Source organism: Lynx canadensis, chromosome B1, assembly GCF_007474595.2.
Source record: "Lynx canadensis isolate LIC74 chromosome B1, mLynCan4.pri.v2, whole genome shotgun sequence".
Classification (NCBI taxonomy): domain Eukaryota; kingdom Metazoa; phylum Chordata; class Mammalia; order Carnivora; family Felidae; genus Lynx; species Lynx canadensis.
In genome coordinates, this window is record NC_044306.2 from 150,107,584 (window position 1) to 150,123,784 (window position 16,201).

Sequence of the window (16,201 nt, forward strand, 5' to 3'; positions counted from 1 at the left end):
TGAAGCTATCATTTTATTTTTCTTTAATCATCATTAATGACCTTGGATGAGGATTCTCTTTGGAGCTCAGTGCCTCTCAAAATTATTTGTCTTGCACTTACCCTGTGCTCTGTATTCTTACTGTCTTGTTTCCTTTGAACAATCATAAAAGAAAGAAGGCAATTGAATATACAGCACAGCCTATTAGAGGAAATAGCTGAAATAACATTTTCTTAACTGTTGGATGTAAAAATCAAGAGGATATTGTGCTTCCATGTAGAATGTATAACTATATTCAATGTGTTCTAATATCACTGATTGCTCCTTAATTGATGGGATAGTGAATGTTTGTCATGGAGAAAAATGCCAAATTGCATCTGAGGGAATCTGAAGAATGTCTTCGGCTGCAGATTAAAGTGCTTCAAAAGTTTAAAGAAAAGAATGTGCTTGTTTTGGGGGGTGAGGAAATATAGACATTACCATTTGAGAAAGAAAAAGCTTATTATATCACTTCATGATCATTATAATTTAGCTGTCAACTGTTTATTTCACCTTCTAACTAGTGAACAAGGTTAGGTTAGTTATTTCTTTGACCAGGTGGATCGAGAAGGAATAGATTCAGAAAGATTACCTAATGAAACTGATTAGTATTGTGAATTGATTTGCAGTCACTCTGTAAATGCTGCTGCTACTGCTGCTTTCCTAATTTCGTTGTAATTATGTGTATTTTTTTCTGGTTATTTCATGTGAATTTTTATACATATTGCATTTCAAAATGATTTTGCAATTGCAAAAATGATTATTTTGACCCAAAGACAGATGAACAAGCTAACCCTTTCAGATCTGATCATGCTGGAACTAGAAGCTCCTGCTTATTTTTCTCAGCATTTGCCTTCTGGTTGCTGATTGTTGTTAGCTGTTCCTTATGATTTGTTTCCTGAAGAAGTAGGATTTGTGAGACTTGGTTCAACCTCCCATTTTGATCCATCTTTCTGGGGCAGGCTAAGTCACAAACTCCCTAGTTCGTTGCCATAATAGGCAAGGTAACTGAGAATAACCGGTAGTACTTTCAGAAGCTCCTTCTTCTACTCACTGAATGTTAATTACTAATTTTGCTCTGGGAGAGGAACATTTCATTTGCTCTCTGTAGGAAGAAATACTCTTCAGAGATCCACAGTTCTTTTATATCATAATGTAGGAAAACTACTATGTTCTTTAATGAAACATCTGAAATTCCAAAGTTTCTATTTACAATAGAAAACAAGCAACATTATTTTCTATTTTGTTCACCTTTTCTCCCTTAAGTTGTTCGACTTATAACTTATATGACTCATGTAAGTCATATGACTTATGTGACTCCATATAAATATAGGCAATTCTTTTGCTACATTAGTGAAAGAGCAGAACTACGCTGGCCGACTCCATCTTGTTCTGTGTCCTCCACCTTGAGTGACTATGTCCCCGACATGGTCCCTTTCCGGGAAAATCGCAGAAACCTCAGACCACACCTCCTCCCCTTGAGTAACCTCCTGCTCACCTGTTCAAACTTCCGGATCAAAACATCCCCGGCGACCTGCGTAATGGGACTCCGACCATTCCCCAGCCAATCGGCTGAGGCCACAGCCATTACCTCACCAACTGCCTCTAGACCCCTATAAAACCTTTGTGCTTTTGAAACTCGCTGGCTCTCTCCGGCATCTCACTGCTGCGTCAGTGCAGGTATTGAGCTTGATTGAGCAGGACTGAGCAGGATTGAGCTTGAGCTAGCTCGAATAAAGGCTCTTTGCTCCCTGGTGGTCTTTGGGGATCACGAATTCTGGGCATAACATTAGGAATTGCAGTTTCACTGGCTAAAGAGAAATAAGTCATAGAACTCATTCACATAGTGTATTTTTGTAACTTTGGAGTTGCTATTGGCTAACCTTCATCAAAATCTTTTAGTGTTCGCTTCAGCAGCACATATACTATAATTGAAATGATACAGAGATTAGCATGGCCCCTGTGCAAGGATGACATTCAAATTCGTGAAGGGTTCCATATTTAAGAAAAAAAATCTGTTAGTTAAAAATAGTATTGTACATATGAAGTCAAATTTTGGAGGCTCTTATATGTTTGAATAAAGTAATGTTGAAATTAGATGGATACGTCAACCTAAATCTTTAAAAATATCTTCAGAATCTATTAGTATAATCTTGATATTAAAATTATTACAATAACATCAGGATCTTCAATTTCTGAGAGCTTTCAAATTCGTAAAATACTTCCATATACAGCTTTTCAGAGGCAGGAACTATTTCATTGGCTTTTATCCCTTGAACACAGAAATTGTCAGATATAGCTCAATAAGTGTCTTAAGTAAATATCTTTTGTTGTTCTCTTTGCCCCAAGTGCAAATCCCCTTTTTATACTTGGGGAATTATTCACCACATGCATCTTTGACAGAAGCCCTAAAGTCACATGCTCTATATCCCACCTTCCTTTTCATCTATGGCACAGGAGCATGTTGTTGGCTCAGCTAATTAGCTGTATCCTCTCAACTTTGCATCAGGAACTAGTGACACAAAAGGGCAGGAGTGGTGAAGAATCTACTGTGACATTGGCAGCAGCATCCTGTTCTATGGCATTGGTAGAAGTAGAGCCAGTGTGGCATATGGCATCCAGTGCCAAGAGGTGGGTGGCTGTGTGGGTGGTGGCATCCAATGTTCACCACCGGTGGGAATAGGATCCTCATGGCCCATAGGTCCCTGGTCTTACTTGTGCCTAGTATCCTTTGTACTTTCCCCCTTTCAGATTGTGGTGCTCTAGTTTTCCTGGCAATTCTCTTAGCTATATAAAATCCTTCCAATAAATTACTTTTTGCCAAAATTAGAGTCAGTTTCTGTTACTGGTATTAATAACCCTGACCAATAAAATATAGAATCAAATTACATATCCTTATGACCTTATAAAGATAGGTTTTCTTTTTTTAATTTTTTTAACGTTTATTTATTTTTGAGAGACTGAGAGAGACAGAGTGTGAATGGGGGAGGGGCAGAGAGAGAGAGACAGAGAGAGAGAGACAGAGAGAGGGAAAATCCAAAGCAGGCTCCAGGCTCCAAGCTGTCAGCACAGAGCCCAATGCAGGGCTCAAACCCACAAACTTCAAGATCATGACCTGAGCTGAAGTCAGACATTTAACTGACTGAACCACCTAGGCACCCCTAAAGATATGTTTCCTGAATAGTGTTTACATATTGAGAAACAAAGATTAAGAGACATTAATTAACTTGGCTAAGATCAAACATTTAGAAAGAACTAAGAGCCAGGATTCAAATATAACTGCTCTAAGTCCAGGGCTTTTTCTTTTTATCATAGTGTGGCTACATGCTAAGCAATACTTTTTCATTTTACTAAGCACACAGGAAGCTTACATTTCACAGCTTCTCTTGTCATTAATTGGGGCCAAGTGACCGATTTATGGACAATGAGTGAAGGTGATGCTTGCCCCTTCCAGTGTTGGCCACGGAACTGTCTCCTCAATCTTGTATGTACTCTCTAAAGGGAAAACCTTAGGTTTTTTTTCCCCCTATGTAACGAAAAACCCATTTCTTCCTTATTATATGCTTCTCTTTTATGAGTCTCCTTTATTATTCATACAGAACAATTTACTTCTGACACTTCTGGTCATTAAATATGTGGAGGTTTTCCCAATATCAGACAAATTCTCTGTGACACCAGATGAGTGTCTTACAATTTGTCAGTTCTGACTCTATGTATGTGGAGATAGCATCAGATCTCACAGGCAAAGTCCTCAGTCCAAGACTGCTCCCCCCTCTACCTTCAGATACAGGTTGCAAGCTCAGGGTTATCACCTGTGATTCTGACCAACCAGCCATAGATCAGAGGTCCCAATACCTCTCTCCTTGGGTTTGATTAATTTGCTAGTACCATTCACAAAACTCAGAGAAACCCTTCCTTATGTTTACTAGTTTATTAAAGGATGTGATAAAGTGTATAAATAGTCAGATGAAGAGATGCACAAAGTGAGGTGTGAGAATATCTGAGCACAGGAGCTTCTATCCCCATGGAGTTGGGGTGTATCACTAACCCCATGTGGTTTTTGTCAGCCTGGAAACTTTCTGAACCCCACACTATAAAGATTTTATGGAGGCTTTCTCGCATAAGCATGATCAATTATTAACTCCATTTCCAGCCCCTCTCCTCTCTCTAAAGAATGCAGAGGGTGTGTGTGTTGGGGGGGGGGGTGTGCAGTGAAAATTCTAAGCTTCTAATCATGGCTTGGTCATGACCACCATCCAGAAGCCATCTACGAGCCCACCCAGGGTTGCCTCACTGGAACAAAAAACGCTCCCAGTGTTCTTATCACTTTACAAGAGTTTTAGGAGTCTTGTGTCAGGGATAGGGTCAAAGATAAATATTAGAACAAGAGATGCACCTAGTGTTCTTATCACTTAGGAAATTACAAGGGTTTTAGGAGCTCTTTGCCAGGAATTGGGGGTGGAGTCCAATATACGTATTTTTTATTACCTCACATTCTCTTTCTGTTCAAGTGGCTTAAAGTATGATTGAAGACCCTAACCAAGAAAGGAATCCAAAACTGAGTCATTATTTGGAGTAGAGTTACCTGAAAGAGCTACCTGGGGCACATTATGAACTGGAGACCAATTTTTGTTGTGTTCTGCTCCTCTTATTTGAAGGTTTATTGTCAAAGAGGCAAGTTAACTCTTTTTTAAAAAAAATTTTTCTTAATGATTTATTTATTTTTGAGCGACTGAGAGAGAGAGAGAGAGAGAGAGAGAGGAGAGAGAGAGAGCATGAGCAGGGGAAGGAGAGAGAGAGAGAAAGCGCGCACTCGCATTGGGGAGGGGCAGAGAGCGAGGGAGGCACAGAATCTGAAGCAGGCTCCAGGCTTTGAACTGTCAGCACAGAGCCTGATGTGGGGCTCGAACTTGTGAACTGTGAGATCATGACCTGAGCTGAAGTCAGATGCTTAGCCAACTGAGCCACCGAGGCACCCCTAGTTAACTCCTTTTAACACAGTAATTGGTAACAGAAGTGAGGTACTGCCATAACAGAACCCTAAAATATGTGACACTGATTCAGCTATTGGCTCTGGATAGTGAAGAAATAGTTACTGGGTAGCTACGTTATATGGTGGCAAAATTTTCAGTACATTTGTTACCTGCTTTTCCTTACAAGACAGACCATGTGCCAATTGGGCTTGGAAACTCTACAGGAAGAATTTGGAAAACCAAATGTTGGCAGTGTTTTGGGAAACTATTGGCTCATTTGGCAAAGTATAGTTAAAAAAAAGAGATGATCCCAGGAGAAAATTGGCTAACTGATAAGTAGAAATGATAAGAAAGAAAGAGAAAAAGAGAATAGAAATTCAGGGCCTTAAAAGCTTGAAAGTCCTAATGTCTAAACCCTAAACAATCAGAGCTAGCCTTACTAAAAGTTGTGAATGAAAAAAGTTAAGTACAACTTGATGGTTGGCTAAAGGGACTCATGGAAAAGATCAGATTATGAGTATGTCCTTAATTTGCTCAAGATAGATTCAAGGTGGCTGCCATTAAGTAAAAAGGAAATCATAGGGTGAAGCAACAACACAAGTCAGACTGCAAAATCATGTCTAGAAAAAACTATTGGTGTGGCTACCGGCACATGGAATTGATTGGAAAGAGATTGAAAAGTATTAAAATTTTTTTCAAGATTTATTTATTTTTGAGACAGGTAGACAGCTCAAGCCAGGGAGGGGCAGAGAGAGAGGGGGACACAGAATGTGCTGTCAGCACAGAGCCTGATGTGGGGCTTGAACTCACCAACCATGAGATCATGACCTGAGCTGAAGTCAGATGCTTAATTAACCAACTGAGCTATCCAGAAGCCCCCAAAAGTATTAAATTTTTGAAGAAATTATTTGCCAATGAAACTAAAAAAGTACAATAAAAAACATTTCTGATATTAGGATTTAAAACAACTTGCAGATCCCCAAATTTGCAGCAGTAGGCAGGCTTTTAAATCTGTACATTCCCTAAACAGGGTTTGCTGCTCAATACCCAAGCCCAATGTAGTCAAGGAAAGTAATGGATAAGGAGGAGGCTTCCAGAGGTTGAGAACATTGGATAGTGGAGTTCTTCCCAGAAAACATAATTGAGCCTAATCAAGATTTTCCCTCTCCCCAGGGCAGTGTCTGCCCAGTGGGATTTCAAAATTGGTTCAAACCAGCAACTGCTGTGTTTCTTAGTCTCCTAAATCGAAGTATTGATTGTGGTTATCTTATCCCTACTCCACCACTGTAATTAGATATGTGTTTAGGTGAGGGTCACTTCCTAGTCTTTTTAGCTCAATAGGTCTCCAGAGCCTGGGACATCACATCTTGATCAGACGGGAAGGACTACATGGCAACCTGAGAGCCTGGATTTCAAGTTGATGCAGTTAGTGATTAAAAGTTTTGGGTTAGTGATGGAGGTGAATGTGTTTCATGCATGGGAAGATGAATAAAAGGATAATGAGTGGCCAGAAAGGCGGACTGGCTGGATGCTCATTAACCTTATTTCCTTCTTTTGGGCACATGGAAATGCTACAGTTCATAGTGTCTCCTGAAGTTAGATCAGCTAGATTGCAGCAATATGAGGTGATAAATAGAACATGGACAGAAGCCATTTGTGTCACTTCCCAGACCTGGCTTCTTAAAGATCCTTCACTATCTTTCATACATTCTCTCCATTGTCCCATCACTGTAAGCAAGGAATCTGAGAGAGTGGAACTTCCTGAGTCAACACTTGTAAGAGAGCTGCTCAAGAGAGCTGCCATACCAACTATGGACTGTGAATTTGTCAAATCACTAACATTTTATGATGGTGATCAAGGGACGGTCACATTCAAAGATATGATACAGAAGAAATTATGGAAGCTCATTAAATAAATCTGTATATATACTTAATAAATAACTATTATACAGTCTGAATTCTGTCTGTTGGCATGTTGGAAAAGAAAGAAACATGGAAGAGGGAATTCTTGGGTTCCTTGGAATAAAGCAGAGCATATTCTAAGCACAAATAGGATCACTAGTGAAGAAAGTGATAAATGGAAATGAATTGTTACCACTTTGAAACAATAAAAAACAGAAACCAACAAGGGGAAAATAAGAACTGATATCAGATAGTGATTCCCAAGCCTGGGAATGGGCTGAGAGGAGGAGTTAGGGAGTCATGTATGTAACTGAAAAAATTTTATGGAGAAGGGGAAAGTTTTGGAGAGCCCAATGAATGGGAATTATGTGTTGTCCTACTCAGCGAATAGCCTCTGTGCCAAGGAGGATAAAAAGTTCACAATTGAAACCATAAGAGATTCTTAAATACTGAGAACAAACTGAGGGTTGATGGGGGGTAGGGGAGAGGGGAAAGTGGGTGATGGGCATCAAGGAGGGCACTTGTTGGGATGAGTACTGGGTATTGTATGGAAACCAATTTAACAATAAATTATATTTAATAGAAAATAAAAAAAAGCTCACAATTGTTCATCTAAGACATGAATGTTTAAGAATTCCCATGGAAAAAGTTTAGTCGGTGAGTAAGATGATGGAAAACTGGTTTGAAAAGAAGTGAATTATTAAGGAGAAAGAATTACATTTTTTAAGGGGACTCAGATTTGCTGACTTTTTAACTGTTAACAGTTCCCATCTTTAGAAATAAATTCCATTTATATATTTTGTAGCATTTGCTACCCTTCCCTTCATTATTTATCCTATTCATAAGGAGATAAATTCATTCCTTTATCTATGCTTATTACATTTCTAGGGTTCAGAGAATTCAAAGTACTTTGTATACTGTGAGTGTTAAAAGAATAAAGATTCCTTCTTCAAATTTGTAATTCATTTCAACAAAAACTATTAAGCTCCTACACTGTGTACTCAGCAGCGGGGATATAAAGATGAATAACTTAACAACTTATTCAAGGAGTAAACAGTCAGTTCTTATGGAGGATTATTACACAGCACTCAATTCTATTCGGTAGGTTTTTTCCAAAAAAAAAAAAAAAAAAAAAAAACCCACCAAGCAATTCTCTGACACCAGCTGGGTGTCCCACAATGCAACTTAATTCTGACACCATCTACCCAGATATAGCAACAGCTTCCACAGGCTAAAGGTTCAGTCCCACAAGACTAACTTTCACTTGAGATGCCAATGGCAAGTTCAGGTTGTTAACCTGACTGGCTGTAAATCAGAGGTTCCTATGACCCTCCCCTTGGGTTTGATTAAGTTGCTAGAGCTGCTCACAGAATTCAGAAAACCAATTTACTCATTAGATTAGTACTTTATTACAAAGTATATTAAAATATACAAGTTAACAGAAGAAATACATAGGGCGAGGACCTCAACAAAGTAGCTTTGTCCCTGTGGAGTTTGAGGCCAGTCAGTCACCTTTACTGGTTCAGCAACTGGGAAGCTCTCTGAACTCTGTTCTTTTGGATTTTGACAGAGGCTTCATTATTTAGCATAACTGATTAAATCACTAGCCATCGGTGATTGGATTCAATCTTCAGCCCATCTCCCCTGAAGGTCAGGAACAAGGACTAAAAGGTCCAAACCTCTAATCACTTGGTTGGTTCCCCTGACAACCAGCCCCACCCTTAGGTGACCTAGGAGCTTTCCAATAGTCACTTCATAAACATAATAGAAGACACCTTTGTGGCTTTCTTCACTTAGGAAATTCCAGGAGGTTTAGGGGTTCTGTCCCAGGAACAGAAAGAAGACCAAACGTATACTTCTTATTATAAATCACAACATCACAATGATCTCGGCATGTAAAGATACTGTTATTACCCAGTGAAATAGCACAATGGTTAAGAGCTTGGATTTTTAAGTGGGATTCCCTGGGTTCAAAACCGGCTAATTAATTTACTAGGTGAATGACATTTGAAGTGTTACTTAACATTTGTGTCATCAATGGAAGTAACATTAGAACCTTCCTCATAAAGTTACTTTGAAGTTTAAATTAATTAATATATCTAAAGAATCTGAAATAATGCTCAGCACATAGTAATCATTGTACATATTAACTATGATTGTAATAGAAGAATCTATGATGTACTCTGTGAGCAAGGAGAAGGAAAAGTAATTTAGTTTACAGGGTGGAGAAGAACATTCGAAGAGCTGGGTTTTGCATACCAAGGGGGAGAGACTGGTATTAAATCATATTTGAGGGTCTTTATAGACTATCAGTTTTTAGAGGGTGAAGTCAGGATAGATCCCAGTTTGGGTGAATCCTTTAGCATGAACTCATCATTCAAAGGATGACTCCATTCCAAATGAGTTTTATACCTGTTAAGGTCTTATATAGTTACATCTGACTAGAAGAAGCTTGATTATACCCAGCTTACCGCTTACTACTTGGTCTATAAAGCCAGGTTTTTTGTTTTTTGTTTTTTGTTTTTTTTACTCTCCCTTTTGTTAGACCACACTTATAATAGTTACGCGGTTTAAATCCTTATTCAGAGCAAGGAAGAGGATTGACTCACACTTTAGAAATTTTCTCTCCATGTTACTCCTTAAAAACTTGCTCAACTTCATAGTAACTGGTGACTCCTCACCTGAGGGTTTCATGGTGTTTTCGTAGAAATGAGTCAATGATATTAGCTCCAATGGCAGGTGAAAAGATGTCTAAATCACATCATACTTTCAATAGACTATTTTAGCTAAGAGAGTAGAAAAGACCAAACAATACCAAAGAAGTCTTTTCTTTTAAAAAAAAATTTTTTTAACGTTTATTTATTTTGATAGAGACAGAGCATGAGCTGGGGAGGGGCAGAGAGAGAGGGAAAGAATCTGAAGCAGGCCCCAGGCTCCAGGCTCCAAGCTGTCAGCACAGAGCCCAACACAGGGCTCGAACTCACTAATTGTGAGATCATAACCAGAGTTGAGCGAAGTTGGATACTTAATGGACTGAGCCACCCAGGTGCCCCAAGAAGTCTTTTCCAAGTAATAATAAAAGCATTTACGGGGCGCCTGGGTGGCTCAGTCGGTTAAGCATCTGACTTCGGCTCAGGTCATGATCTTGCGGTTTGTGGGTTTGAGCCCCTCATTGGGCTCTGTGCTGACACCTTAGAGCCTGGAATCCGTTTCAGATTCTGTGTCTCCCTCTCTCTCTGCCCCTCCCCTGCTCATGCTCTGTCTCTCTCTCTCCTTCAAAAATAAATAAACATTAAAAAATAAATAAATAAATAAAAGCATTTGCCAATCCACTGAAAAATGACTGCCTCTTCTCTATATAAATGAGATGTTTTGCTCTCTGAAAATGATGAGCTGTTAAGTTTTTAATTCCATTCCCAGGAACTTTCAAATTTTCAGGCATTACTGTGAATGAGTCTGTGCAGCATTTCGAAGGCTAAAAACAAAGGGAGGAAAGCCAAAGAGAAACACCCATTTTCAGCATTTGCCCCAGGGCTTTGCAACCAAAGCACCACCCCATTTCTTTTTGAGGTGACTACACCCTCTCTTCTCTAGGCATTGGAATCTCTCCTGTACATGTAAAGGCATTTTTCTCTCTGACAAAGTTTCCTTGTCAGGGAATTTCTAGATAAGAATCTTGAGTTAAAATCTCAAATTATATGCATCCACCCACCCTTATATTATAATTACCGTCTTGGGCTTTAAAAAAATAACTACACACATCAACAGTTTCACAACTGCTTCAGAGAATGGTTAAGATTAGTAGGCAAGCTCCTAGAGAAATTATGCAGGTGACCACAGTTATTAATGTAAACATGGTTAAAATGTTTGAATGCTGTCATGCTGGGACCAAGAGGCCAAATTTGAAGATTTTATCGTGATGCTTTTGGCTCAGCACTTGAGAACTAAAATAAAGGGATTTGTAAGTGTTGTTGCCTTACCTGCATGCTGCTCGCCTGCTTTGGGATCTTCCCTCGTAAAGAACATCATGCAGTATTTTGGGGTAACATTAAGAAATTTTTCTTTTAAGAACTACAGCTACCATTACAATGCGGTAGCTGTTTTGCTATGTCTTTCTATGAAAGTTAGTCATCGACAATTTTTTTTCCCATTAATTTCACTTTGGTCAAATTTTTTTTCAGAATGAAATTCAAAGATTGGAATTTCCTGCATATATGTAAATTCATTTATTATGAAACAACATATAACATCATAGACCGCTAGAATTAAGAAAAACCACAGAAATGTTGATTTTACTGTTTGGTCTAGGAAGTGAAGGGCTTGCACATTCTGGCTGTGTAGGGCCTGCACATTTCCTGAAGTTATTCCTAGACCCTTTACCTCAATTTCTAACTCAAATTAGCATTATGCAAGTGATCAGACAGTTCACTGAACAGTACTTGCTACTGTGAATCAATTGGGCTTGCTCTTTCCGTTCCAAACCCTTTTTATCTGTCTGTCTTCCTGGACAGATTGGGGAGAGGAGTTGGTATCTCAGCTCACTTCAGTAGGAGTGGTAAATTTGCCTGCATCTAACCAAAAGCTTACCCATCCAGGACCGGATCATCCTTCTGTACTGTTGATATACTATTTTTGCATTTGTTGATTCATAATGAAGTCTTTTTATCATGCTTGCGTCCTAAATTTCATCTTTATATACACATCGGCACTTTATGTCTTTTTAGACATAAAATAATTATCCCTTTTTTAATTTATATATAACTGTAAACATTTGGAAAACTAAATTAAAATAGGAGAGAGAAATCACTTTATATGAAATAATCATTTTCTTGAAGGAAAAAGAAACTTTGTATTTGTTCCTAACCTACAAATAGTAAATAAATTTTCATTGATGAAACTTCAGACAATAAGCAAAGAGAAGTGAAAAAAAATCTAAACTTCATGTAAAGATATCCACTGTTACATTATTGTGTTTTTGTTGTTGTTGTTTTTCTGTGCATGTGTGTGTGTGTCTATGTAGTCAAGTGGTTTGTTTTCAGGATTGGAATAGTATAAGAAATATAGTTTATAAACTTTATATTCCATTTAAGGCTTAGTTACAAGTATTTCTTCATTCTTTAAATGGCCCTCAAGGTCATGATTTTTAGTGGTGGTATGATAGTCAAACAGATGGAAATAACATTTAACTATTCTCCAAGTGGCAGAAATTTAGGTTATTTTTGCATTTTATTATAAAATACTGCTGTAATGAATATTTATGTACATAAGTATTTATATTTGTCTCTGATATTTTTAGGTCAAATTCTTTTAAGTGGTATAGCTAAAGACAATTTAAGCTTTTATTTATTTTATTTAATTTTTTATGTCTATTTATTTATTGAGAGAGAGGCACCCAGACAATTTAAGCTTTTAATATAGATATTTGAATATATCATCAAATTGTCTTCCAAAATTTGTACCAGTTTTTATTTATTTTTTATTTATTTATTTTTTAGTTGTACCAGTTTTTAAACTCAGCAATAGTCACTAATATACCCTTACTGTGTGCAACACTGAGTATTATCATTTTTTTTACTACCTAATGCTGATTGGTGAACAATAGTATATTCTATTTCAATTTGGATTTTAAAATATCAAATGAAACTAACATGTCTCTCCATCCTTTGTATATCTTCTTATATGAATTGCTAGTTATTTACTTATTTTTTTCCTATTGAACAGGCTCATCTTTTTTTTTTTTTTTTAAAGATTTTTTTCTTTCAGGGTGCCTGGGTGGCTCAATGTTTAAGTGTCCGTAATTCTTCGTTTTGGCTCAGGTCATGATCTCATCATGGTTTCGTGGGTTTGAGCCCTGCATCCAGCTCTGTGCTGACGGCATGGAGCCTGCTTGAGATTCCCTTTTTCCCTCTCTCTCTCTCTCTGTCCCTCCTCTGCTCATGTTGTCCCTGTTCTCTCTCTCTCTCTCTATAGATAGATATAGATATAGATTTAAAGATTTTTTTCTTTTTTAAGTAGGCTTCATTCCCAGTGCATCTCATGACCCTGCGATCAAGACGTAAGTTGAGATCAAGAGTCAGATACTTAACTGACTGAACTACCAGGAACCCCTAAAGATGCTATTTTTAAGTAATCTCTATACCTGGTGTGTGGTTTGAATAGCCCCAAGATCAAGCGTTGCATGCTCCACTGACTGAGCCAGCCAGACAACCCAAACATGATAATGTTTGTATTGTTTTGTAATGTTTTGTATTGATTTTTAGGAGGTTTTTTTTTTTTTTTTTGGTTGTTTTTTTTTTTTTTTGTTTGTTTGTTTGTTTGTTTTTAATTAAAGGCATTAGCACTTGGCCATATATTCTCCTTTTTGTAAGTTGCTTTCTTATCTGGTTTACATGTTTTTAGGACTAGATTGTGGTGCTAGTAACCTAGTTATAAGGAAAAATTAAACAAAGACAGATGATTGGTCTGGGAGGAACTGATTGAGATTGGGGCATGAATGGTGGTCTTTGGATTGCATTAGAATTTGAATGATTGGTTTACTATTTTGGACAATGAGATTATAATTTTGGTACTCTAGCCTCTACTATTTTTAACTCTCAAAACAACTCTTTACACTGCTATCATCATATGTAAGGCACAGATCTTCTAAAGTGGCAAAGGCAGACTTACAAGCCACGTTTGTCCAGCACCAAAATCTATTCTTATGATTATACCACACTACTTTTGAAGATTACATAAGTGATTTTTCATCCCCCAGTATGTTTTTAAATGCCTTCCTGATATTCCCTACAGTTGGTGTTCCATAAACTCACCATGGTTGAGTTTGTTTCTCAACTACATAGATAAGGACACAAAGGAACAGAAAAGGATAAGTATCTTGCCCAAGATGACCCAGCTAGTAAAACTAATTCAAGAAAAGCAGAGAAAGCCAAGAGCAGTGAGATCTATCCTGTCAATCTTTTCATCTTGTGTTTCTTCGTTTGTTTTTTATGCCTAGAAAGTTCTTCTCTGCCTAGAGGTGAGAGATAATCAATTATATTTCCTTCCACTTGTTTCTGGTGCTGGTTTGCATATTTATATTTAACTCAAGACTATCTGGAAAATATTTTGGTGAAAGAAATAAATTAGAGGTGTTTTAGTAAGGTGAGGAGCTTGATGAAATGATTCAGAGTTTTATCTGGAAGAATATATATATGATAATTGTTGAGAAATATTTGAAGAAGAGTACCAGAACAGAGAACTAGTATTGCCAGAAATTTAAAAAATAACAACGATGCAATAATTAAATCAGCATGCACTGTTTTAAGAAAAAAATCAACTCTGTTCAGTATAGAGGAATAATTACAATGATGTGAAATTCTATTTTTCTCAAAGAGCATATTCGGTTATTAATTTGGGATTTTATGATTTTTCAGATCCAGAGAACATCAAAATAATAATTGAAAAAATACAAACACCCCAAATAAAAATCCAAACATACCTAGTGCTTGTTTTGGTAGATTATATACTAGAATAGGAACCATGCAGAGATTAGCATGACCCTTGCTAAGGATGACACACAGATTTGTGAAGCATTCCCTACTTTTCAGTTATGCAAGATGAATTTTATACCTCAGTAAAGCTGAAAAAAAAAAGTCCAAGCCTAAATTTTCTATTAACAAGGCTTGCCCTTAATGAATTGTGACAGTGAAATAATCCTTTTGACATGGGGCAATTACTGTGGCCGTAAACATAGACTCATGGCAGATGTTGACTTCAGAGGCTACTGAGCTGATAAGCGAACATTTTTGGGCTTTGTTTATGTGCACAATAGGCACTTTCTGCATGCTCCACACCCTGCCTCCTAGCAAAGTGCATCTGCTGCAGAACTCTGTCTTCCCTCTTAACCTATCTTTCTACTTTTGAACTGCAATAGGGTTGGGTCGTCACTGGCTCTGTCTACTTCCTTGTTGTGCTGAGATGTGGATAAACAGGAACCTCTCCCTGGAATTATGAGGATGTTCCAAAGGGCCTCCAGGTGGAAAGCATTTGGCCTTGACATCACATAGAAAAGAAGGGAGAGGTTGGAAAGACAATAATCCTAGAATCAAGGGATTTTTTTTTTTTATTTAAAAAAAAATTTTTTTTTTTCAACGTTTATTTATTTTTGGGACAGAGAGAGACAGAGCATGAATGGGCGAGGGGCAGAGAGAGAGGGAGACACAGAATCGGAAGCAGGCTCCAGGCTCTGAGCCATCAGCCCAGAGCCCGACGCGGGGCTGGAACTCACGGACCGCGAGATCGTGACCTGGCTGAAGTCGGACGCTTAACCGACTGCGCCACCCAGGCGCCCCATCAAGGGATTTTAAAAATAGGAGAAAGGATTTCTTAATCTTCTATGATTCAACCAAAAACCTATCAACATATATGTGGTTTTCAGGATAAGGATCTCAATATCAGAAATGGAAAACTCAAGGTTGGCTGTGTATGAGCTCTGAAGTTTGGGGAACTTCTTTGCTAACCCTTTTTTCCTTAATGACATTTACAGAAGTAGAGGAAATGTACTTCCTTCTAAGAAAAGCAAGCATAGCAAGATATCAACTTTTCTATAGGAATCAGTCAATTCTATTTTTCTTCTTCTAATTGCCCCAGATTCTTAAATAACTGACTTCTAAACTGTCCAAGTCATGGTCTGGATTAAGCAGTTTTCATTGTCTCCATCGAACATACAATCTTGCTTAAGTGGAGGATCATGCCTTACTTGTAGTACTCAAATGGTGTAAGTTAAGGCTTTTTTTTTCCCCCCAAAAGAGGGATGTTAATATAGGAAAGTCTGCCACTCTGGTTTGCAAAATTTACATAAACTCCAACTTTCAAGAGCTAGTCTATGGGGAAAGGCTGTTTACTTTTCATCTTTGCATTTTCTAGGGTATCTTTGAGCATAGAGTCTTACACATGTAATTTTTCATCAGTAAAACAATAGATACAAACAATAAATATTGAACTGAGGAGTGTAATCAAAGGAAAACCTTTCATTAATTTTGAGACCAGGAGGCAGAAAGAAAGAAAGAAAGATGTTACAAACCTTACTGATTATTTTTCTTCCTTACTTTAACTATTTGCCTTAATCTTAGTAGAAAGATCCCCCAATATCTCAGCTTTATCTTCTAGGAAGACTATATACAGGCATCATAGAACGTAGATACTCCCTTTTGCCTTGGAATATTTATCCTTCTGCAGTGTTATAGGAAAAGCTTAAGATCATAGGCTGACCTAAGGAAAATGAATGACTGGGGCACCTGGGTGGCTCAGTCATTTGAGCATCCTATTTT

General features: G+C 37.8%; 1 non-coding gene and 1 pseudogene across 1 annotated transcript; both read left to right on the forward strand.

Annotated features, from left to right (window-relative positions):
- The first annotated feature begins 1,919 nt into the window (after window positions 1-1,919).
- Window positions 1,920-2,023, forward strand: LOC115513144. The gene has a single exon (XR_003968570.1). It is a non-coding gene; the product is annotated as a U6 spliceosomal RNA (small nuclear RNA).
- Window positions 2,024-14,375: 12,352 nt separating this feature from the next.
- On the forward strand, window positions 14,376-14,476 carry LOC115513190 (annotated as a pseudogene).
- The last annotated feature ends 1,725 nt before the right edge of the window (window positions 14,477-16,201 follow it).